Source organism: Talpa occidentalis, unplaced genomic scaffold (assembly GCF_014898055.3).
Source record: "Talpa occidentalis isolate TD23 unplaced genomic scaffold, MPIMG_talOcc4v2.1, whole genome shotgun sequence".
Lineage (NCBI taxonomy): Eukaryota > Metazoa > Chordata > Mammalia > Eulipotyphla > Talpidae > Talpa > Talpa occidentalis.
Window position 1 is genome coordinate 104,497,955 of NW_026555331.1, and position 24,546 is coordinate 104,522,500.

The following is a 24,546-nucleotide window of genomic DNA, read 5'->3' on the forward strand; positions in this document are numbered from 1 at the left end:
GCCATGGTTTAAATTGATTCTTAAATCATGCATATTATAATTTCATAACCAAAATCCTTTCTTACCTAACATAGATTACCTGGCAGGGGTAAGCTAATATGCCAAAAGGCAAATACCCCAAAAGAAAAATAAAATGTTTTTTGAATAGTTAGCAAATGCAAGGTTCATTAGGGAATCCTTTGAAATTCAAAAGCTTTTATGTTCATGAGCTATAGAAATTTATATGTTTTAAGATACAACTTGAGATGTCTTTACATCAGATCATCTATCTGTTAGATTCAGATTTCTTAAGATGGTGAAATGCTTCAAGTAGTTATATATTTCTAAAAGTGATTCAATATTAGATTATTGAGCGTTGGAAGCTGAAGTATGAATGGCACCAAATTCAGGAAGGAAAACAAAAATAGGGCCTCCCTGGTGGCCTAGGGGTTGAGTCTCAGCGTTATCACAGCTAAGGCCTGAGTTGGATACCCAGCCAGAGAGCTGACCCACATATGGTGCAGCAAACCTCTCCTGTTTCGTCTACCTCTCCCTTCAACAGTGTATTTCAATCGGTCTGTTCTGGCCCCTGCTCTGTCTCTGGTGAATCCTCTCACCCTCCCCCACCTCCTCACCTCTGGTCAACACCCCAGTTCTTCTATGCAAAAATAAATAAAATAAAATAATCTAATTTCCTCAACGTTTGCCTTGCTTTTTATTTTTTAAGTCCTTTTGAGGGAAACCAAGTTTCCCTTTCTAATAATATATAATTTTATGATAAGTAATCTCAAGTTAAAAGTAATGAAAAGAAAACTAAATAACAGAGTTTGAAACCCTTAATATATGTGCATATATAATCAAAAACCACCAAGATCATCTCTCTGCATTTTAATTTATTTTTCCATAAGATTGAAATAACTTACTTCATGGGGTTTACTTGAATGGGTGGATTGTAAAAAGAAACAAAGAATGTTTAACCAAACCCTATCTTATTAGTTGTCTATTGTTTGTGACAAAATTACCCACAAAGGTAGTGATTTCACACCAGCAATATTTATTTAGTATCTCACAGTTTCTATGGATCAGGAATCCAGCTAGACATAACAAGGATGTCTTTTCTCTGTTGTTCAGCGTCAGTGGCTTCTAAAACTGAAGCCTGAGAGTGGGAATCACTAATAGGCTCTGAAGTTTAGATAGGCTCTGGCAGTAGATGCTGTTAGCTGAGGTCTAGCTGGGGCAGAAGGTCAGAACACCAACACCAGGTGGCCAGGGTTTCCTCAGAAGCCCAGGTAGGTGGGTTCCAAAGGCAAGAGTCATGAGAGAAAGAACTAGGTGGAAACTCTATCCTTATTATGACCTAGTTTCAGAAGTCAGAGGGCATCACTTTCACCAGACTCCATGGGGATGTCACCTAGATTCTAGGGGAGGAAATCCAGACCTCCATCTCTCAGTGGAGGAGTGCGAGGCACATTATATACACGGCATATAGAATGGGAAAAACTCATAGATGTGTCCATCTCTGGAAAATACAATCTACTGCACTATCCAACATGGTAAGGTTATTGTGAGGAGTAGCAGCAAAGCTAGGAAGATCTATTTGACATGATTATTGGTGGCTTCTGTTATCCTTTTGCCAAGCCAGTGAAATAGTTAGGCATACTATTGTAGATATACAAAGATGTGTCTCTGTCCCCACCTTCTTCTTTAGACTTCTTTTTTTTAAGCCTTTCTCTCCCAAAGATTATTAATTTCATAATTCCCCCTAAACGCCCAGGCGACAAACTTCTATTTCTTTACCTCCCATGCCAAGTTATCCTGGGTGTCCCAAACTGGACATTTTTTATTTCATTTTCTTGTTTAATTAACCTGGTTAGTTGTATAATGTTGAATGGAGGTGGTGAGAATGGACATCCTCCCCTTGTTCTTGATCTTAAGAAAAAAACATTCATTCTTACATCATGAAGCCTGAGGTTGCGTGTGGGTTTTTCATAGATGTCTTTTATCTGATTGAGGAAGTTCCATTTTATTCCTATTTGTTGAGTGCTTTTATCAGGAAAGGGTATTGAATTTTATCAAATGCTTTTTTTGTATCCAGAAATTTCTTAACTGTTTGACAGCATTCATCAGTAAAGCTGTCAGGAACTAGGCTTTTCTTTGTGGAAGACTTTTGGATTACTAATTCAATTTTGTAACTTATTTTAGTTGTATTCAGATTTTCTATTTCTTGAGTAAATCTGGTAGTTTGCTTCTTTTCAGGAACCTGTTTGTTTCATTCAAGTTATCTAACTTGTTAGCATACAACTGTTTATAGTAATGCCTTAGCATTCTTTTTTTATGTAAGGTCAGTAATAATGTCCCTCTTTCATGTCTGATTTTAGCAGTGTGGATCTTTCTCTCTTTTTTTTCCCTTGTTCAGTCTAGCTAAAGATTCATCAGTTTTGTTGATGTTTTCAAAAAACCAGCTTTTTTTTTTTTTTTTAAAGATTTATTTATTTATTTATACAAGCACTGGGTACAGTCAGAAGTGAGGGAGGGCGAGAGAATTCACCAGAGCCAGAGCGGGGAGCAGAGCAGGCAGAAGGACCAAAGTACACTGCTGAGGGGAGCAGCGGGCGGCAGGAGAGGTCTGCGCGCCATGTGGGACCCTCCTCCGGTGGCCGGGGAGCAGCTGGGGATTGAACCGGCGCTGCAGAGGCTGCGGGCAGCTTCGCAACCCAGCGCTCAACCGCTGCGCCACTGGGGAGACCCTCAAAAAACCAGCTTTTGACTTCATTTATCTTCTCTGTTATTTTCTACTCTGTCTCGTTAGTTTCTTCTCTAATCCCATTACCGCCTCCCTTATGTTGCTAACAAAGCTATTTTTTATGTTTTGAAAAGAGAAAAACTTACTTATCCAATCTATTATTGATGGTGATGGCCATTTGGATTGTTTCCAAATTAAGGCTACTTTGTATAAAACTGTTAGAATACTCTTACTCATATTCATATGAACATATATTTTCATGTATCTTGGGGAAATAACTCAAGATGGAATAGGAATAAGGTAGGTGTATGTTTAGCTTTATAAGACAATGTCAAACCATTTTTCTAAGTAGTTGTTCCATGTTGCACACACTCCAACCAGAAATTTATGAGAATCACCATATCTTCTCAATGTTTGATATTGTCAGTCTTTCCTTTTAGCTCTTCTGCTGGGTATATATATATGTATATATATATATATACATATATATATATATCTCCTGATTTAATTTGCATTTCCCTGATAACTAATGAGGTTGCCCACTTTTTTTACTTCTGCCAAGGTCACTGTTCAACTGTCTCTTTTTCTGTAAGATTGCCTGTCTTTTCCCGGTTGATTTGAGTTCTTTATGTGTTCTATATATGTGTCCTTTGTCAAATAAATTATAGTATTGATGGGAATCAGGATGCTACCCCCAAAATATGACCTCTTGTGACACTGAATATGTCAAGCTGAAGGAATTTGAAAAACGACCTGTGAAGGAAGGACTTTCTGACCATCCCTGAAGCGGGTCATGCAACTCTCATGTGAGAAGGGCATTCTTATCTCTGAAGATGGAGGGACATAGAGAGGAATCTAAATGAACAGACCTTGGTAAATTTCCCCCAGTCTATTACACTTGCTTCATACTCTTTGTCCTATCATGTCTTTGTACAAGTTTTCACTCTGCATAAAACCTAACATAAACCACTTAGACGTTGCTGTTTCTTTGATGTTTTCATTACCCAGTGAAGGTTCCCATGACAGGCTTTTCTCATGTTAATTTTTTTGTTTTGTTATGGGGTCCTTATCAAGAACATAAAAGGATAGATGAAGAAGATATATTTTCCCGTTATGGTGTGTTTCTTTTTTTTTAAGATTTATTTATTTATGCATACAAGAACTGGGGTACAGGCCAGAGGTGTGGGGGGTAAGAAGATTCACCAGAGACAGAGCGGGGAACAGAACAGGCAGACTGACTGAAATAAACTGCTGAGGGGGAGCACCAGGCAAGACAGGAGAGGTCTTCTGTGCCATGTGGGTAGCTCCCTGGCTGGGGATTGAACTCGTGCTGCAGTGGCTGCAGATAGCTTCATAGGTTGTGTCTTAAACCCTTGCGCCACCAAGGAGGCCCACCTTATGGTGTGTTTGTACAATGGATCACTGTACAGCAATCAAGTGAATGAACTATGGCCACATACAATTATGTGGATAAACTCAGGTGTAATAATAAACAAATGAAGCCATCTTAAGAGATATAAACTGTGTGATCCATTTGCATGGAGTTCAAAACCAGGCAAGACTAACCTACTATTTTAAGTCAGGAGAACGGTTCTCTTCAGGATATTGAGTCATAACTGGGAGGAGGCGTATGGTGACCTCTGAAGCACTGGTAACACTCTATTTCTCCTCAGGAAATGGCTTGCATGGGTGAGCCCCCTCTGTGACAGTCTATTGAGTCATCACTTTGCAGTTTGTGTACTTTTCTGAATGTTATTCTTGAATAAACTATTATTAAATTGTCTTCTTGTGAAGATGAGTTAGTTATCAAATGCTTGATAATTATTAGTAGGTACTCTGCATATGATGTATTTCTCCTTTATTGCATTGCTTTTCTGCTTTGACATTAAATATTTTTCTTGTGCATACTTTTTTTATATTGTAAAACTAAAATTTTGATCTATCGGTAGGTCAATAGCAGAGTTTAATTTTTCCTTTGCATTGGGCTGTAGACACCTTAGCAAATAACATAATCTGAGTTCCCAAAAGCTTTAAGATCTACCCTTCCCTATCAATCCCATAATGCTGAATATAATGCTCATGCAATGGAATGCTGTAGGTAACACTGCTGTAGCTACCCCCTTAGGAATTCATTGCAAAATGGTTTCACTGTACTTTGTAAAGCAATTTGGAATCCTTCATGATGAAGGGTTCTATATAAAGAAGGTAACATAATGGACTTGGCTTTCAACTTCTTTCATTTAAGCTTTAACAGAAACATGAATCTACTATATTAGCATCATAAACCAATAGGTGCTATATAAATGCTGAGTAGAAATATTCTGGATGAATAAAATTGCAAATATAACCATGTATTAGCTAAGTGCTTTACCAAGTATTATGCAAATGTGGATTAATAAGGCAATTATATTTAATTAAAATAATAATAATAATGCCACATTCTTTCAAATCTCTGGGCACCCATTGACTTAGTTATTTGGCTTGTCTCTGCCACCTAACCCAAGCCTAAATGCAAATTCACATGAGATACCTACTTGGAATGAATCAGTCTTCTCTGGGTTGGTACTAACAAAAGATCCAACAAGCTAAGGGGTGGGGACAAAGGAAGCCACTCTCCCTCACACACAAGATTGACTTGTTGCTCTTAAAAGAGTCCATGATATTTCAAACAATAACTTCTGGCCCTAGAAAATGTGCAGTATTGCTCAGTTACTTTAATTTAATTTCTATTTTCTGCCCACTAATTTTATATCTTAGGTTATTGGTTTTTCTGAATATTGCCACATCTCTTTGATCAGCTTTTCAGAGTTCTCTTGTATCACTTTCATTTGCTTTTCTACATTTTCTTTCATCTCTTTGATTTTCCTTTCCATGTCTTTGTGGTTGGATTCTGGAGAGTCGTTCTTACCTTGTGATATCATATTCCTTTAATGTGTCAAGGTGCTATGTGGTGTATATTTTTGTCTGCCTATCTTGCTAATTTAGATTTCCCTACTTTTTTAAGTACCTGTAGCAATAACTTAGTGATCTGAACTACTTTTACTTTTCTGCCAGGTGGATCCACAGTTTATATGATTTTTAATGACGTGGTTTTGCTGGCTTCTGTGGGCTTCCAGAGACCTGATTTGCAGTTGCTGTGTCAGAGGGTGGGAAGGGATCTGGAAGGGCACAGCTGCTAACTATGAATGTGCTGGGACGAGGAACTAACTCCTGTCTGGGTCATCACCAATCTCTCTCCTCTCTGGGGTTCCAGACCCAGGATCTGCAGTCTCCATGGTAGCAGTGCACTTCACAAAGTCAGTACCAGTCCCAAAGAGTAGGAGAGGGGAGTAAGGGCTACACACTATGCTTGTTTCACTGGGGATACAACCTGTTGTATTCGTCAGCTCCTCTGCATGGGTTCCCCTGTGTTAGGACTGTGTGCTTCCACACTGTTCAACCCTCCCCTCCTCTGGGCCACTGGCTGAGCAATAGTGCCATAATTTCTATGACAGCCTCCCCAATCCAATCCATAGCCTCTAGGGGTTTCTCTCCACCACCTCTTGCTTAATGAAGCATGAATCTCATCTGTGTCCCTTCTGGTACAGTAGGCCTGGTCTCTGAAGTCCAAGAGGTATTCTGGTTCCCACCAAGTAGCGTATTAAGACTCAAACCTAAATAGCAACTTGCAGATTTAAAAAGTATAATCAAGAAAATCCCAGTGCAATTCACCTAGATGTATTGAGAAACTTCTTTGTGGTAGGGCAGGGGCTGTTAAAAGAATCAAATTCAGACCTTACCCTCAACACTCTCACTATCTTATAAAGGAAATGAGAAGAAACTTTTCGGTTGTGTTGAAGCATTCTTTATGTGACAATGGTCCTGAGTCCCAGACAATTTCTTCTCCTTCAATTTTGGTTGTGAAAAAGCAGGAAAGTGAGAAAGAACTATCTATGGCTTTCTATTTTTTAGTACAAGAACACTTAAAATAGGGTCACTAATATTTTTGTCTTGCTAGACATCCTTATCTTTTTATTTTTTAATAAAGCAATAGGCAGTTTTCCCTTGTGGTTTGTAGCTGAGTTCATTATCAGAGGAACGCTTGGCTTTTAAATGGTGTTAACATTGAAATTCTCTTCTCTTGTCCCTAGTTAAGATTTCCTCGTCTTGATCTTCCCTTTCCACATATTGATCTCACATTGCATGCTTCAAAGTGTTCACTTAATCATTCTGCTTTTTCCAAGAGCATAGATAACTCTGAATGTGCCTCAGGTTTCTTCCTACACTTCCTTTGCCTCAAAAAAGTATCTTGAATTGTAAGCCTTGCTCTGGGCCGATCCCATATGGATGGACTTTTATCCACGAGGGGATGGGTAACTTTGGGTGCTTCATTTAGAAACTAGACTCTTTGCCTTACCTGTATTGTTTCCTAGTTTTATTAAAGTTCCTTCCCATTAAAGTCTCCTATGTTTTGTGTTGATGCGGCGGATGGCAGAACCCATTTAGAATAGGCAGGTTTGCGGGGCTTGGGCTGCCCCTCTCCCTGTCCTATAACAGAATGAGTAAATCTGCTAATAACAAAACTACCCAGACCAAAAAAATCTTTCCACAAATTCTCCCAAATGGAGCTGACCCTAAGGGCAGAAAATGTAGCAATAACATTTATACATTCTCTCCGAGCTCCCTGACCCATATATCGATTTGTCCAGTGGAAAAAAAACCTTAGCCTGTCACAGTCGCCACACTTGACCCATACTTCCTGAACTCTAAAGTGGATACAGGTGAAGCTGTTTGGGTATTATGAGTTATAAGCCTGGTTTAAGATCTGGTCATTTTGCCCTTTTGTTCTTGTCTTCCTTCTGTTTGACAATTTGTAGTTTTTAATTTTTGGGGTCAGAGTAATAGCTCTTAAGCAGATGGTTGTAATCCGTCCCCAGGGATGACTCTTGGAGGGAAGTTGGACAAGAGACTCAGCAAGGATCAAGGGTTCTGTGACTCACTCACTGAACCCTACACCAGGAATGAGGGGTGTTGATGGCTTCCAACCTGTTCTTCAGCAAGTAATAAATCTTAATTGATCTTTCTTCACATGGTAGGGACAATAGCCATATAAGAGGACATGAAAAATAATATGTGCTAAAAATGCATTCACAAGAGCCAAAGTCATTTACACTTAGAACTAAGTTGTTGAGTCCAGTCCATTTGTTATTTTTTTCTGTCCAAGTTTTAGTAACAGGATGTTTTTAAATAGTTTACATTTCTCTTGGGACATCTTCCCTAACCAAATGTCATACTAGTGTTAGCCAGGAGTTACTTGGATTTACTCAATTCTTCTTGCTTCCAGTCCTGTGATTTAGGTCAATTCTGCAAGGATTTCCACATTTGGAGCATAGGCTTATCTTGTCTGTCCATAGAGAAAAATTATGAGATCAGTGGGAATTTTACATAATTCATCATTAAATTCTTGGATGTGAAAAATTTCAGTTACTTGGAATGCACGACAGAAGCAAACTGCAGCTGACACTCAAAAGCATGTTTGGTGAAAATGTTAAAGCTGGTAATTTATTTTTATTAACATTACATTATGTTTGATATCCCCTAAGGAAATTACATTTATTAGGTCATTCTTTTTTCCTCCAAACCATTTGTTATACTCCAAAAACATCTCTCTTTTCTGGTAATAGAGCAGTAGATATTCATTGTAGAAAATTTGGAAAAAACAGAAAAGTATAAAGAAAATGTAAAAGTGGGGCCTCCCTGGTGGTGCAAGGGGTTAAGCACTGCACTATGAAGCAATCCTCAGCCTATGAAGCAATCCTCAGCAATCCTCACGAGTTCGATCCCCGGCTGGCCAGGGAGCAACACACATGGCGCAGCAGACCTCTCCTGTCTCGCCTGCTGCTCCCCTCAGCAGTGTGTTTCAGTCAGTCTTCCTGTTCTGTTCCCCACTCTGTCTCTGGTGGGTCCTCCCACCCTCCCCCACCCCATCTCTGACCTGTAACCCAGCTCTTGTATGCATAAATAAATAAATCTTTAAAAAAAAAAAAAGAAAAGAAAATTTAAAAGTATTACTTGTGATTTTTCAATTCTAGGGGTTTTATTCTTGAAAGACATTCAGCAATGAACATTATTTGAAATCTTATGAAACTTAAATTTTTTTCTGAATTAATCATTTTCCAATTAAAACCCTGATTCATTCTTTTGACAGGAATCTTGCTGTTGCATCAAGATTCCCTGACATTGCACTTCCAGTGAAGCTTAGTTCTAGAATGACTCCTGTTCAGGTAAGTGGACAGGAAGATATAGGCGAGAGGTATTTAACCTGGTTCATCTCGCTGAGGGTATTGGCTAAGCCACTCTTTGCTTATTAATGTAATATTCTGTGAATAGAATCAAGACTAGAATTATGCATAAAATTGACAGTGTAACAGGGTGGTCCCCAGGAAAGGGGGAGATTCCAGGTTCCCTGCCCCACCCAAGGGAGGGTGGAGCTGAGCAGGGAGAGAAGAAGCTGCAGAGGAGACTGAGGAAGGAAGGAAGCAGGATGGAGAGCCAGGAGGAGACCTGGAGGAGGCACATAGAGTGGAGAGACATGTGAAGAAACTGTGCTTGCCTTTTGGTCGTGGACTGGGTGACACAGATGTGGGTGAGATCCGTGGGGAGGTGACAATGGCAACTTTTTTTTTTTTAAAAGATTTATTTATTTATTTATACATGCACTGGGTACAGTCAGAAGCGCGGGAGGGTGAGAGAATTCACCAGAGCCAGAGCGGGGAGCAGAGCAGGCAGAAGGACCGAAGTACACTGCTGAGGGGAGCAGCGGGGGGCAGGAGAGGTCTGCATGCCATGTGGGACCCTCCTCCGGTGGCTGGGGAGCAGCCAGGGATCGAACCGGCACGCTGCAGAGGCTGCAGGCAGCTTTGCAACCCAGCACTCAACCGCTGCACCACCGAGGAAGCCCAGACAATGGCAGCTTGTATCTTGATTTTGATTTTGCTCTTTTCCTTCTGGGCTTGTCTTGTTTCTGACCTTTTTTTGTGGGTCCCCACTGGAAGGTGCTTTAGACTTGTGGCAGGCTTTGGGGCCTTGCTCTAGGCCAATCCCATTTGGATGGAGTTTTACCCATGAGGGGACGGGTAACTTTGGGTGCTCAATTTAGAAACTAGATTCTTTGCCTTTCCTGTATTGTTTCCTAATTGTATTGAAGTTCCTTCCCATTAAAATCTCATGTTTTGTGTTAATGAGGCGGATGGCAGAACCCTATATAGAATAATTAGGTTTGCGGGATTTGGGCTGCCCATCTCCCTGCCCTGTAACAACAGGAACACTAAAAATTACTAAGAGAATATATTCCGCCAAAACAGTCTTAAGAAAGAAGATGGAGGCATCAAACCACTTGATTTCAAACTATATATACTATAAATTATAGCAATCAAAATATGATATTAGCATAAAAACAGACAAATAGATCAATGGGAAAGGATTAAGAGACCAGAAATAAATCTAAATATATGCAGACAGCTAGTATTTGACAGGGGAGCCAAAAACCCAATGAAACGAACAGTCTCTTCAATAAATGGTAAAGTGGATATACACCTGTGAAAGAATGAAACTAGACCCTTACCTTACATTCTTACCTTACTGAAAAATTAATTTGAAATGGATTAAAGACTTAAATTTAAATCTTGAAAGCTTGAAACTTTAGAAGAAAACAGAAAAGCTCCTTGAGATGGATCTTGGCAATGTATACTTGCTTGTTTGTTTTTGATATGACATCTAAAATAAAAGCAATAAAATAAAAAATAAACTGGGACTACAGTTTATTATAAAATGCTTTTGCAAAACAAAAGAAACAATAAAGTGAAAAGACAACCTATGGAATGGGGAAAAATATTTGCAAATTATGTATATGGTATGTAAGGGGTTAATATCGAAAATATATAAAGAACTCACACAATTCAATAGTAAAATGATCATCATCATTATCATCATCATCATAATCCATTAAAAAAGACCTGAAGAGACATTTTTACAGAGACGATATACAGACAGCCAAAAGGCCATGAAAAGATGGTCACTATCACTCATCATTAGGGCAATGCAAATCAAAGCCCACAATGAGAAATCACTTCATACCTGTTAGAATGTCTAGCACCAAAAAGAGATGCTAGGAGATAACAAATGCTGGTGAGGACATGGAGAAAAAAAGAACAGTTGTGCACTGTTAGTGGGGTTGTAAATCGGTGTAGTATGGAGATTCTTCAAAAAATTAAAATTAGAGCACCCTATGATTCATCAATTCCGCTTCTGGGAATATATCCAAAGGAAATAAAAACATTCAAAAAATATCTGCATACCCATGCTCATAGTAGTATTATTTATACTAACAAGGACATGGAAACAACCTAAGTATCCCTCAGTGGATGAATGGATAAAGAAGTTGTGGTGTATAAGTACAAAGGAACTTATTTAATCATTAAACAATGAGGAAATCCTGCCATTTGCAACAAAATGGATGAACCTTGAGGGCATTATGCTAAGTGAAATGAGTCAGAGAAACATAAAATCTCTCATTTATATGTAGAATCTCAACAAACAAAACACATACTCATAGAAAAAGAGATCACCGTTTCAGTCAGGCACTGAGTGGCTTTTTGGATCTTTTCTGATAACTGCAGATTGTAACAGCAGAGAACATGGCGGCCCAGAGGGAATGGGCCGATTGTGTCATCACAAGCAAGTGGGATGAGATTGTTGATAACTTTGCCAATATGAATTTAAAGTAGTCTTTTCTTCAGGACATTGATGCTAACAGTTTTGAGAAACCTTCAACTATTCAACAGAGAGCTATTATTCCTTTTTTTAAAGGATACGATGTGATTGCTCAAGCTCAGTTGGGTACTGCTAATGTCACAGGGCAAGGAGAGGGGCACCCCAGACCCCGCAAACCTGCCTGCTCTAAATAGGTTCTGCCATCCACAGAATCAACACATAACATAAGAGACTTTAATGGGAAGGAACCTTAACACAATTAGGAAACAATACAGGAAAGGCAAAGAATATAGTTTCTAAATCAAGCACCTAAAGTCACCAGTCCCCTCGTGGGTGAAAGTCCACCCAAGCAGGATTGGCCCAGAGCAAGGCCCCAAAGCCCGTCACAAGTCTAATGCATCTTCCAGTGGGGACCTGCAGAAAAGGGTCAGAAACAACCAGACAAGTCTGAAAGGAAAAGAGCAAAATCAAAATCCATTGTCACCTCCCCATGGGTCTCTCACCCACATCTGTGTCACCCAGTCCACTACCAAAAGGCAAGCACAGTTTCTTCACGAGTCTCTCAGCTCCATGTGCCTCCTCCAGGGCCCCTTCTGGCTCTCCATCCTGCTTCCTCCCTTCCTCAGTCTCCTCTGCAGCTTCTCTCTCCCAGCTCCACCCTTCTTTTTGGGTAGGGTAGGAAACCTGAAACCTCCCCCTTACTACCCTATTACACTAGGACAGCTACATTTGCCATTTCCATCCTGCAACAATTGGAGAAAGTCGTTGGTTTTATCCTCTTTAGAATCAGACTTTTGAGGTTGAGTATAAAAGATGGGGTCTGCAGAATCTTTTTGTATTATGAATTTATTTCCTGTTTGTAGAAATGGTTGTATTAGATGTTTTCTATCATTTAACAATGTACTGTGGTCTAAAAGATGCAAGTACTGTATACCATCAGCCAATTATGTTAAATTAGGATATCTGCCTTTATTGTGTTTGTCATTAGCCTGACTAGAAAGGCCTTTAAAATTGATTTTTTTTTTAAAGATTTATTTATTTATACAAGAACCGGGGTACAGGCCAGAATTGCAGAAGGGTGAGAGGATTCAACAGAGACAGAGTGGGGAACAGAACAGGCAGACTGAAAAAATACACTGCTGAGGGGAGCAGCGGGCGAGACAGGAGAGGTCTGCTCACCATGGGGGCATCTCTGCGGCCTGCGGGGGTCAAACTGGCACTGCAGAGGCTGCGGACATCATCACAGCGCTGCGCTCAACCGCCTGCACCACCAGGGAGGCCCTAAAATTGATTTTTTTTTTTTTAATAGAGGCATGTTTTTATTTTATTTTATTTTTTTATTTGTTTGTTTGTTTTGTTTATACATGCACTGGGTACAGTCAGAAGCGCGGGAGGGCGAGAGAATTCACCAGAGCCAGAGCGGGGAGCAGAGCAGGCAGAAGGACCGAAGTACACTGCTGAGGGGAGCAGCGGGCGGCAGGAGAGGTCTGCGCGCCATGTGGGACCCTCCTCCAGTGGCTGGGGAGCAGCCGGGGATCGAACCGGCGCTGCAGAGGCTGCGGACAGCTTCGCAACCCAGCGCTCAACCGCTGCGCCACCGGGGAGGCCCTAAAATTGATTTTTTTAAATAAAGTATTTGAATGTAGTTTGTTTGATGTTGTATTTATTCAATAAAGTATTTAATTAGTGGTAAGTGTGAATTGTCGCCTGTTGCTAAACCCCAGTAACCATATCCTAGGTAAGGTTAAATGCCCAGTAAAATTGCCATCTTGCATATGCTTCAATGAAGTCTGAATATTAAATAGTCTATTCACTTTAAAAAATAAGTATGTAGGGCCTCCCTGGTGACGCAGTGGGTTGAGTGCTGCACTGTGAAGCTGTTGGCAGCCTCTGCAGCGCCAGTTCGATTCCCGGGCAGCCAGGGAGAATCCCACATGGCATGGCAGACCTCTCCTGTTGTAACAGGGTGGTCCCCAGGAAAGGGGGAGGTTCCCTTCCCCACACAAGGGAGGGTGGAGCTGAGCAGGGAGAGGAGAAGCTGCAGAAGAGACTGAGGAAGGAAGCAGGATGGAGCCAGAAGGAGACCTGGAGGAGACGCATGGAGCTTAGAGACATGTGAAAAAAACTGCGTTTGTCTTTTGGTCATGGACTGGGTGACACAGATGTGGGTGAGACCCGTGGGGAGGTGACAACGGCAGCTTTTATCTTGATGTTGATTTTGCTCTTTTCCTTCCGGGCTTGTCTGGTTGTTTGTGACCCTTTTCTGTGGGTCCCCACTGGAAGATGCTTTAGACTTGTGGCAGGCTTTGGGGCCTTGTTCTGGGCCGATCCCATATGGATGGACTTTTACCCACGAGGGGACGGGTAACTTTGGGTGCTTGATTTAGAAACTAGATTCTTTGCCTTTCCTGTATTGTTTCCTAATTGTATTAAACTTCCTTCCCATTAAAGTCTCATATGTTTTGTGTTGATGCGGTGGATGGCAGAACCCATTTAGAATAGGCAGGTTTGCAGGGTTTGGGCTGCCCCTCTCCCTGTCCTATAACACTGTCACGCCTGCTGCTCCCCTCAGCAGTGTCTTCGGTCCATCTGCCTGTTCTGCTCCCCACCCTGTCTCTGGTGAATTCTCTCACCCTCCCATGCCTCTGATCTGTACCCCAGTTCTTGTATAAATAAAAATAAATCTAAAAAAAAGTATGTAAATTCAAATAAGAAAAAGACATGAGACTGTGGCTACCAATGCAGGGGTGGGAGGGAGGGGATCTGGAGGAGGTGGCCAAAACATATAGACTTCTAGTTACAAGGTAAATAAGTGCTAGGGATATAATGTACACATGATGGTTCTAATTAACACTGCTGTATGGCACACAAAGAAACTATTAAGAGAGTGGACTTTAAGAGTTTTCATCACAAGGAAAGACATTGATTTTCTTTTTTTTACTTTTTATTGTATCTATATATAAAATGATGGATGCTAGCTAAACTTATTGCAGTAATCATTCACACTATATGTAAGTCCAGCCATTATGCTGTATGCCTTAAACTTACACAACCTTACAAATCTCAGTAAAACTAGGAGGGGTGGGAGAAGAGAATATATTTAACAAGTTACAAATGAAATGTCAGCCTCCGGCTGCAAGGGAGTCTGGAGAAGTGAGTATTTTAAGTTGGACACATTTCTGCTATGAGAGAAAAGGTGTTTTTTAAGTGAGGGTCAAGGAGAAAGTGAATGTCTGGCAGGCAACTGACTGTATCTGCTGGGGAGATGTTACAGAGCCAATTGGGGCAAAACTGTGACCCTAACTGAGGGCCCCAAATCCTGTGTCCCAGGAGATTTGAGCTACCCTGGACTCATGCCCACTTTTCCATGTAAACCTGAAACTAAGTCAATAGGATGCTATGTTATAGAATTGTTAACAGAAGTAATGAAAAATAAGGTAATATTCTTTTAACAGGACATGTGGAGTTTTTACTGAACCCCATCATGTGCATGCATTTATAACTGAATTCACCTCCTATCTCCAGAAGACTTTTTAAAGTTAGGTTTCTGGGGCCTCCCCCGTGGCACAGCGGTTGAGCGCTGGGTTGCGAAGCTGCCCGCAGCCTCTGCAGCGCTGGTTCGATCCCCAGCTGCTCCCCAGCCACCGGAGGAGGGTCCCACATGGCATGCAGACCTCTCCTGCCCCCCGCTGCTCCCCTCAGCAGTGTACTTCGGTCCTTCTGCCTGCTCTGCTCTCCGCTCTGGCTCTGGTGAATTCTCTCACCCTCCCGTGTTTCTGACTGTACCCAGTGCTTGTATAAATAAATAAATAAATCTTTAAAAAATAAAAAATGAAAATAAATAAAATAAAATAAAGTTAGGTTTCTGGAAGCAAATTCTTTCTAGATACAAGAAAGAACCATTTAAATCTAGATGGTTATTCTAGATCCAGTAGTTTCTCAGACAAGCAATTCTAAATTGAAAGATATGATAGTGACTAATAAACATCATATAGAAAACCTCTATTTTTTAAGATTCAACAAATTTTCAAATTGGTGTAGCTTAATTCCACAGATTTGTATGTAAATAGGGCTGTCATCTTGTAGGCCATCATTCATTTAATGTGCTTCAAATTTATCTTGATTCTAAAATTCTCTCTAAAGCTACATTTCTACAACTTTTTCCTAGACATTATGTTCTTGGATTCAAATTAGAAAGTAAAGACATTCTCCTGCAATACCCTACACCAACTCCAAGCAAAGAACTTGCTAATTATCCATCACCTTCCTATTCTTCACCTTTGCTTCTCCGATCATCTCAGCTCACTAACTCTAACCTATAGATTGAGAAAAGTATTCAGAAATATGAAAGAGATGTGATTTGGAGCACAACTGTCACAATGAGGTTTTGTTTAGCTGCAGCCTTGTCCTTGCTCACTCTTTTCTGTGAGTGGCTAATTGCCCAGAATTTTTGAGATCTGGGGCTTAAACTCCATTGTCTATAGGCTGTACCTGCTATTGGATGAGATAACTACATTTGGCAGAGGTGTGTGTAGTTGTTTTGATGGCAGAGAACATTAATTTGCAACCATGGCTGCACAGAATAAAGTAAATTCAACTGCTGTCCTCCTAGGAGTAGTCATTTAGGCAAGAAAATAAATAGAAGAATTTTGATTATATTAGGAACTCTTATGCTATGTCCAGGGAGGCTCCATCTTTAAACTCTTGTCTCTTCATGTTTACATAAAAATTACAACGGAAGAAAAAAGACCCACAACTCCCTATACAAGCATTTCAAATTTGAAAATGTACCATGTGTTATTGGAATAATGCACACCACGATTTTACATTTGTTCATTATTTCATCTCATTAAGTGACATAATAAATGTGAAAGACACAGCGCGATACCTGGAACATAGTAGGTCACCTAGAAATGTCCTTGTTCACTTATATTTTGTGGCTCCTGCTTCCTGTCAGAAGTCATATCTGAAGAGAATCCCTAACTCCAACATATCTACAGTAGGGCAGAGCCAGTGAATTTCATGCCCTACCATTGAACCTCCAGCTTTCCCAGCCTCCACTATTTCCGCATGCCTCATGTTGCTCAGTTGTTAAGTTCAAGGAATCCATGATCACACCTTTGCCCTTTCCACACCGACCACAATTCAACAAATAGAGTGTTGGCCTAGCTGGGGGAGAACAATGCATATGAATAACTCATAATAGCACTAGGTAATAATGCTACACTCATAATAACCATTATTAAGATAGTTGATATTTAATGAGCTATTATATGCTATTACAGTGCTGCATCTTTTTATATACTGAACATAATTGTTGACTGATTGGGTCCTATGAAGTAGGCTTTCTTCTAGAAACATCTTTATTGTCTTCAGATACAGTCTGTCAGAAGTTGGATAATATCAGATATTCATCTCTCCTGGTTACTTTCAGTTATCGAAACAGTCCCAATTTCAGGTATGACTAAATCCAGTCCAGACTAAGACAAAACTTCAGACTCATATCAGGTTTATATCAGTCCTGATCCTTCATGGCTTCTGGCTCCCAACTACATCTCCATGAAGACCAGTTGATTTCAGGAGCTGCTGCTGTGATTATTCACTAGCATCCTCTTTTCATTTGAGCAGGCTGCCAACCTTACAACCAACTTTCCCTGTCTAGAAGAAGTTTTCCCTGTCTAGAAGTTTTCCCTGTCTAGAAGAAGATGGACAATAAATTCTCAGTAGAGCTTTTCAGAAGCAAGACACTTTGGCTACGTCACTCTCCGTGCTGGCTGCTACCTGCTGCTCCAGCAGTAATTGAGCGCCTGCTCTGCCTTCTTCTTCTCATGCACTGTGGGGTTGGGATGTTTTAAAACTCACATCTTTTTATGTAAAAGGAAGTTAAAGCCGAAGTTTCCACTACTCACCAAGAGAGGGAGAAAGTTGATTTTTCAAGGAGGGCATTTTCTGGAGGGAAAACTCATCCTCTTGAATGAAAGAGGGTTTGCCCTCTCACCGCCAGTGAGGCAGGGCTTCCCGGCCCACTTAACATGCAAGACCTAGAAAAGGCTAGTGAAACTCTTGCCTCCTCCTACACAGTGTATTACGGCCAAGATGGCTGGATCCCTGAGGGCTCTCTTTGTAAGACCTGAGGAATGTGTCTTGTTCCACTCTTTAGAGTGTGGGCTTCCTATCACCTAATCACTCCACTTTGGAGGGTCAGTTGAAATCTGAGACAAGAGGATAAGTTCCCTCCCACATTTAGGGGCACACACATTATCCCCACAACAGTCCTTGGAGGCATATAGTGATCTCCCTGCATTACAGATAGGGACCTTTAGGGAGTTAAAATATCTTATGCAAGATTGCATATGCAGTATGCTTACTACAGGATTAAAACCCAGGTCAAGAGAGAACAAGTGCTGGTAAGAATGTGGAGAAAAGGAACTCTTTTATACTGTTGGTAAGAATCTAGGCTGGTCCATTTTCTTTGGAAAGTAGTGTGGATGTGTCTCAAAAGGTCAAAAATGATCTGCCATATGACCCAGCAATTTCACTCCTACAATAAAAACACTAATTCAAAAGGAAACTGCACTCCCATGTTTATTGCAACATTATTTATAAAAGCCAAGCTATAGAGACACCTAAGTCCCAAATACAGATGAGTAGATCAAGAAGATGTGGTATATACACACACGACCCCCCTCACACACACACCCACACCCATCAAAAATGAAAACTCACGCCATTTGCAGAAACATGGATGGTGTTGGAAAGGATTATGCTCAGTGAAATAAACCAGAAGTAGAAAGATAAATACCAGGTGGTGTCACTTATATGTGGAATATAGAGATACGAAACAAAGGGTCACAGAAGGCAAAAATGTCACAGTATTACCAGGGCTAAGGGGTGAACCTGCATTATCTGTGTCTCTGATGACAAGTTTCCCAGGGTGCTGCTGAGGCTAGAAGGTGGTGGGAGAAAAGTCCCCAGAGGTCAACTGATGACACATTGTGGAAGCCTCGAGTGTGGGATGTTTTTTTAAAAGATGGGGAAGTTTGGATTCTGCCAGAGATCATAGGGAGTCTTATACGTTTTGACCAGGTAAGTAACTCCCTTGAATTTGTTTCAGAGATTGTCAGATGGAGGTAGGAGAATATGTGCAGGAGCAGGACGGTGGCTAGAAACAAATTGCAACGTGCAATCATCTGAGCGAGGGGCAATCATCTGAGCGAGGGGTAAGTCCAAGAGGCAGTGCTGCTGGAGATGCACAGGGGGCCCTGCAAATTTACAGACTCCCCCAGGTGACACACTGGTGGAGAGGTGCTGAGCTCTGCAGAGGTGAGTTAAGTGCTCAGCAAAAATGCACTTCTGCAGCATTAGAGAGCGAAGGCCAGAACATGTGTTTGTAATGGATTCCCAGGCTGCTAACAGTTAACACTGTTGATGACCTGCGGAGATGCCTGCAAATCTTGGTTATGACTTGTAAAGTATGCAAAGTGAGTCTGGACTGGCTCTTTGTTTCATCTCTTTAAAATATAGATTCTGGAGTGTGCGTGTATGTGTGTGTGTGTACATGTGTATAGTCAAGTCCAAATTGCCTTCAGACTACTTTCCTGCCTGAGCCAGCTCACCTAGGAAAGGCCAGGAAATTCCCTGTCAACATGAAACTTTCCTTTCCATTCTAAATCAGTGTTGGCTTCTATGTGAGTTTCACAAAACAGCACCCATTAATCAACATCCTATTCTACCAAGGATCCTTTTTAGGTTTGCAGATGAAGTCCACATCCATCTGGCCCTCGTGGTTTGCCCCTTTTTGTTCCTCTAGCCTCGTCACTTAGGACTCAAGTCTCCTTTTCTCTCTCCCTGTCTCCCTATCCCTTTCTGAACTTGTTCTCTCACCTTAATTCTTTCCCCCCTGGGGCCTTGGCACCTTTCATTCTTTCTGCTTGAAATGCCCTTCAAGTGCCTACTCTGTGCACACCTCTCCCTTCTTTACCCAGTTTGGACTCACCTTTAATGCTTGGCATAAGGGATATTCTTCCAGAAAATGCTTCCTCACCCACTACTCCAAGTTTTCTTTATTCAAAGCTCTGTCGCAAGACCTTCGCACTGTGTTTTAAAAGTACTTTTCCCTCCTGAGTCACTCAGACTTAATGTAGAAATTTGGACAATATGGGAAAACTTTCAAGAAGAATGAATTACACATAAACCCAAAACTTAGGGATTATAAGCATTGTTAACATTTTTATTGAAGTAACATTGGTCTATAACACTGTGTACCACCTAGGGGAATAGGTTCACACCTCTTAGATTTATGTTGCCATTTTGATGAACTTCCTTCCAGTATTTTTTCTATGCCTATATTTTCACATTTTTATAAACTCAGAAAAGGAAAAAAAACACACGCTGCAAAAAAGACCAAGAGAATATTAACTGAAAACAATTCACTGCGTGTAGTGTTTTCTAGGTGACTAGAATTTTTTTTAATATTTTATTTTATATAATTCTTACATCATTTTTCATTTTTGCACAATGTATGCATTTTCATTCTGGTTATATTCCCCATACATTTGCACCACCCCCCTCATTTTGACCCTGGTCCTTCCTCTCCCCAACCCTCCTCCCCTACCCCCCGTGTGACTAGTAATTTTTTTATTATTATTTTAATATTTTATTTTATTTTTTTAGATTTATTTATTTATTTACACAATCACTGGGTACAGTCAGAAGCGCGGGAGGGTGAGAGAATTCACCAGAGCCAGAGCGGGGAGCAGAGCAGGCAGAAGGACCGAAGTACACTGCTGAGGGGAGCAGCGGGCGGCAGGAGAGGTCTGCGCGCCATGTGGGACCCTCCTCTGGTGGCCGGGGAGCAGCCGGGGATGGAACAGGCGCTGCAGAGGCTGCGGGCAGCTTCGCAACCCAGCGCTCAACCGCTGCGCCACCGGGGAAGCCCGTGACTAGTAATTTTAATAGTTTTGGATAATTTAAAAATCAGATTGCAGAGACTTTTGGGCAGTACCTGAACAGAGATATATGCTGCAAAATAAGTGCTTCAACAAATCTGTTTACTCTTTAATACTCATTTATATTGTCTTTTTTTAATTTGGCTTTTTTTCCAAATAATGTTTATTGAGGTAAAGTAGGTTTACATCTTTTTTTAAAAAAAGATTTATTTATTTATGCATCCAAGAGCTGGAGTACAGGCCAGAGTTGTGGGGGGGGTGAGAGGATTCACCAGAGACAGAGTGGGGAACAGAACAGGCAATTTGACTGAAACACACTGCCAAGGGGAGCAGCCGGCAAGCCAGGAGAGGTCTGCTGCGCCATGTGGGTTGCTCCCTGGCTTGCCGGGAAATCGAACTTGTGCTGCAGAAGCTGAGGACAGCTTCATAGGTTGCGTCTTAAACCACTGTGCCACCAGGGAGGCCCCAGGTTTACATCTTTGTATCTGCTCTAGGACTTATAGGTTTAAACCCCTGCAAATGTGTGTATCATCTGACAATGTAATCCCGTGCACAGCTCGAGAGTGGCTTGAGTCACATTAATAGAAGGAAGTCACTGTTGAAAGTTTGTTCTTTTTGTTTCTGGAGACACTGCATCATACTGAGTTTCTTCCTAATACATTTGACCTCTTCACTCTCCCTTCAGTGCCTCCTCTTCTCTCTTCTTTAGTAAAGGAACCATCATTTGATGGATCTTCTTTATGTAAACTTAAAAAGAAAACCAATCTCTAAGGTTTTTCTTATTCTCAGCTTCATCTATCACCTCTGTGTGAATCTACAGTGCCTCAATCTAGATTTCCAAAATGTCTCATATACAGAACTAGTTCTTTAGAAAGCAGACTCTGAGGTGCAAATTTACATGCAGAAAGTTTATTGGGGCAGGGGTGCTGTCGGGGTCAACAGCCGAGGAAAACAGGAGAAGACAACAGGACTCAACAGAGGGAGAAATTGAAATGTGAGGTGGTCTCTGCAGACACTAAGGGGAATTCTGATAGGCACCAGGTTGGAGTAAAGAACACTGGAGAACTGGTTCAGGAGGTCTAATTTGGGATATGAAAAATAAAATGGACTAAGGGATTAGGAAAGAAGTTATACAAAAAGATTTTCCTGAAGGATATATTTTCAGATCAGATAGACTCAACAAAGACCCAACACGATGAATGAAAATGACCCACAACAAAACATATCATCATGACAGAGTAGAGTTCTGGACATAAAGAATAGTAGCTGAATGAGAAAGAGAGCGAAGGAGAGAAAGAGAAAACAGGCCACGTGCTGCATCAGATTAGTATCAGACTTCTCAATAGCAATATTATAAGTTAGAAGACAATGGAGATTTGTTTTTCAAATGGAGATTTGAGATTCCATTTTCTTAAGGAAAAACAATTTCCAAACTAAAATCTTATGCCTAGTTAAGCTTTCAGTGAAATATAATGGGAAAGAAACACAAGAACTCACAATATATCTTCCATGTGTCACTTTTCAAAAAATTACTAGAAAATCTGCTCCACCAAGACAAGGCAGTTAAGAATAAGACATGAAATTAATAACAGCAATAACAATAAACAAGAACCAAAGCATCCTACATAGGAAAGAAGGAAAAGAAATTCTAAGGATAATATGGTATGAAGGGGTATGAGAAAACTAAATCCTAATTTTCCATTACAGGAATCTATAACTTAAAAATAAAAAGATAATAGTATAAGGTTGTTATTTAGCTGTATGAGGGTAAAAAAAACAGAAGGAAAAGCTGAAAAGATGAAAGGATTTCCTGGAATTTCATGGAAGCAGGAATTGGGGGAGGGAATGGTTAAGAAAAGGATGGTTACTTTTCTTTATAAGACTCATACTAGTATTTGACTTTTAAACTAAGCACATTAGTGCTTTCATACAAATTAAATAGGCAAAAAGTCCATTAATATGTCAGAAATAATTTGTAAATTGTGTATAAAACTAGCCTCCTCACCCACGCTATTAGAAATAGTCTTTTAGGAGAGAAAGCAAGCTTCTCTGATGTGTCTTTCTTCTTCTGCAAATGGTTTTTGAACAAATTCTTGGGAGCCCATCAATATGCCAATTAGAAGAAAATGCAAGAGTAACAGCAGGAATCATGACTGAAAGGAAACAGTTACCATCCCATAAAATTATTGCCTTTACCAAATTAGAATAAACCTGTCAAGACAATGTTTAACTATCTTTATGTAAAAATCAAACCCGTCTGACTTCAACTGTCAAACAGACTCTTCCAACTTGCCAGTAATAAAGTGGCCCTTAGCAAGTTATATACTTCAAGTTGCATTTGCAGTTTGGGGAATTGTAGCTGACTGGCCCCATGAATCCAGATACCCTGCCTTTTCTAAGGCTGCCTCCCACACACTCTTGAACTGCTGGCTCATTTAGTTGGCCCAGCAATTGCTACAGGCTGGCTGGATGTGGCTCCTGCAGGAAAACTACAAAGTAAAATATCATTGTACCTACCTCACTGATCAATAAAACAAAATAAAAAATCTAGCTTCCCCATTTGGGTGAGAGGCAATTTTCTGTGACTTCTCACATTTGCTAGAACTTTACAAATATGTATCCCCCCAACCACAAGATGAGTCAAATCGGTACAATACTAGTTATTTTTCTGTCCTGCCTCATCCTTTATACAAAGTATTTGAGAATAAAGAGAGAGAGAGAGCAGAATACAGCATGTGATTTGCAGAGTCTGGGGGCGGGGCTAATGCTGCAGGAAATGGCCCTCAAAGGACTGTGGGGAAAAAAGGGAAAGTGAAGAGTCCAATGCAAATCACATTTGTCACAACTTGGGCTCTTGGAGCTGAGGAACTCATCATGAAGGGATGATCAGTACTAGGAGACAGATGAACACTAACAAGAGTTGAATACTTAGAGATCTCTCTGCCAGTTTCTTGTTTTAAAAACAGTTTTATTGAGACATAATTCACATACCTTCCACTTAAAGTGTACAATTCAATGGTTTTCAGTTTATTTACAGAGTTTTATAACCATCAATCAATTTTAAAACACTTTCACCACCCCACACCCCAAAAAACAAACCCCTTAGTGGTCACCCTCTCCTTCCCCATAATGCCTCTCTCTGTCCCACCACACAATTAGGCAACCTCTATTCTATGTTGTTTCTCTGCATTTGCCTTTTCTGAGTATGTCAAATAAACAAAATCATATAATATGTGGTCCTTTGTGTCTAACTTCTCTCATATAGCACACTGCTTTCAAGATTTAGCCATATTGTAGCATGTATCTGTACTTCCTTTTTATGATCAAATAACATTGTACTGTATGATTATACCATGTTTTATTTATCCATTCATCAGTTGATGAATTGTTTAACGAAAAATGCAATAATGACAACATAAATTTGAAAAAGGAAAGCAGTTTTTATTCATCAATGGTCAGCAATAGCAGTGCGAACAGAAGCATAGTTCCTAAACCTAATTATCCACCATAGTAATAAGATTTATTTGAAGACAAAAGGAGGTGGTGCTAGCCTTTGAGTTGATTTTATAGATTGGTGCATTTGTTAAACAACTAGGCAATATCAAATATTATATTATGGCACCCTATGTCCTCAGCAAGTAAATTGGTTTGAATAGGGGGAAATGCCTGTAGTGAATGAAAGATGGCTACAAATTCTTTGGTTTCCTCTCATCAACAGATGGGATCTATAGTCTTTCACATGAAGACTGGGTTAACCCTATATCTTTCTTGGTTCACAGGATGCAACAGATATTAGACAGTAATTTCTAAAACTGAGTCTTGAGAGATCTGCAGTTTCTGCCTCCGGGTGTTAGAAATATTATCTGTTGGCACCCAGATGCCATGCTTTGAGAAGCTCAAGCCAGGTGGAAAGGCTACATGAGGAACTAAGGCACTTTGGTCAATAGATCCCCCTGAGCTTCCAGTCAACAACTGCCAGCATGTCAGTGAGCCAGCTTAGCAGTTCCACGCCAGTGAAGTCCCACATGATTCAGCCCCATCCAACACCACATGGAGCAGAAGAACCATCCAACTGAGCCCATCAGCCCACAGAATTGTGAAATACAATAAAAGGTTGCTGTTATT

At 40.5% G+C, this 24,546-nt stretch overlaps 1 long non-coding RNA gene across 1 annotated transcript; it reads left to right on the top strand.

Annotated features, from left to right (window-relative positions):
- The first annotated feature begins 1,364 nt into the window (after positions 1–1,364).
- LOC119249400 (uncharacterized) lies at positions 1,365–24,546 on the top strand. Its single transcript, XR_005126137.2, has 4 exons — positions 1,365–1,532; positions 8,910–8,985; positions 18,588–18,693; positions 24,201–24,546. It is a non-coding gene; the product is annotated as an uncharacterized LOC119249400 (long non-coding RNA).